Consider the following 1,946-nt stretch of genomic DNA (forward strand, 5'->3'; position numbering starts at 1 on the left):
CTTTCCTTCAAGAACTTGTAACTCTAAAATGTCATAGCCTGAATTTGGTGGGATGGGAAGCAAAAATTTTTGTGTGATTTATTAGATATAACAGCGAGGGCAGTCCCTCACTTCTCCTCTTTATTTCCAAACTCACGCTTTATGGCTATGGAAAGAATAGTACCACATATTGGTCATTAGTTCAGAGCCCGTATCACATTTTGAAAGTGAGTCTGCAATTGATCATCTTATTATTCCATGTTGGCCAGGTACATCTGTAGGAACACATAGATGGCATAAAACCAGTAACTGTCATGGAATTAGTTTACTGGTATTCTTTTATGCTGAAATGAGTTGTTTAGTTGGCACCACTGTTAACTACTATTGTGTAGCATGCTATCATGGTGAACAAGGCATGCCATTATCCATGGGTGGAGGTACTGGCAGAAAAATGTTAAGCAGGAAAGGAAGAATCTAAGAGTAACTTTCTGTTCTTTAAAGGCATACCGAGATTAGGACCCCGAGTAGTCAAGGAATCGGCACTCTTTGCTCTCATCGTACCAATTAAAAGAGTCTAGCCAATGCATTCATTTTTCCCATACACATTTTACCAGAAACTTGGTTGTAAAGAGGCTGAGTCAGGCAGTTCTTACTTCTGCGTCTGCGAGTTCTTAGTTCTGAGTTCTTTTCTGGCTTATCCCGAGACACCTATGAGTCGTGGGGCTTCACGCTCGCCGTCTTTAAGTGGACAGCGCGCATGCGCCAACTTCCTCTTTCCCGGCTGGAACCATGGAGGGTGCAGAAGAGAAGAAAAAGAAGGTTCCTGCTGTGCAAGAAACCCTTAAGAAAAAGCGAAAGAATTTCGCAGAGCTTAAGATCAAGCGCCTGAGAAAGAAGTTTGCCCAAAAGATGCTTCGAAAGGCAAGGAGGAAGCGTATTTATGAAAAAGCTAAGCATTACCACAAGGAATACAGGCAGATGTACAGAACTGAAATTCGAATGGCTAGGATGGCACGAAAAGCTTGCAACTTCTATGTACCCGCGGAACCCAAATTGGCATTTGTCATCAGGATCAGAGGTATCAACGGTGTGAGCCCAAAGGTTCGAAAGGTGCTGCAGCTCCTTCGCCTCCGGCAGATCTTCAATGGCACCTTTGTGAAGCTCAACAAGGCATCAATTAACATGCTGAGAATTGTGGAGCCATACATTGCATGGGGGTACCCAAATCTGAAGTCTGTAAATGAATTGATTTACAAGCGTAGTTATGGCAAAATCAACAAAAAGCGAATTGCCCTGACAGACAACGCATTGATTGCTCGATCTCTTGGGAAATACGGAATCATCTGCATGGAGGATCTGATTCATGAGATCTATACTGTTGGAAAACGTTTCAAAGAAGCAAACAACTTCCTGTGGCCCTTTAAATTGTCTTCTCCACGAGGTGGAATGAAGAAAAAGACCACCCATTTTGTAGAAGGTGGAGATGCTGGCAACAGGGAAGACCAGATCAACAGGCTTATTAGAAGGATGAACTAAGGTATCTACCAGGATTATTTTTGTAATCTGGTCCGTTAATAAACAATTGAAACAACAACAACAACAAAAAAAGGCATACCACTGTTCCCAATGTTATAGAAAGGACCTAATATAATCAGACTGCCATCAGGTGCTTGGAATGGTCCATTTGAGAAATGATGACCTGTTAGGGCCTTTTGGAAAGTTAAGCCATCGGCAATGACAGAAGCAGGTTTTCTTAGTAAGATGAGAGCTCATGCTTTTGACCCATATATAACTTTCTATTCCTGCTGCCTTGGTGATGTGAATGTGAGTCTATTGAATAAGCATCAAGGTGGCTGAGCAGAGACTGGCTAATATGACAGGAGGGGTCATCGTTTCTACCTAATATTTGAGAACTTTCTCTGCTCTGACTACCCTTTAATCAATCACACAGAACAAATATATCCTCT

At 42.1% G+C, this 1,946-nt stretch overlaps 1 pseudogene; it reads left to right on the forward strand.

Moving 5' to 3' along the window:
• Positions 1–753: 753 nt before the first annotated feature.
• On the forward strand, positions 754–1,561 carry LOC139030448 (large ribosomal subunit protein uL30 pseudogene; annotated as a pseudogene).
• Positions 1,562–1,946: the final 385 nt, after the last annotated feature.

This window comes from Odocoileus virginianus, chromosome 22, assembly GCF_023699985.2.
Source record: "Odocoileus virginianus isolate 20LAN1187 ecotype Illinois chromosome 22, Ovbor_1.2, whole genome shotgun sequence".
Lineage (NCBI taxonomy): Eukaryota > Metazoa > Chordata > Mammalia > Artiodactyla > Cervidae > Odocoileus > Odocoileus virginianus.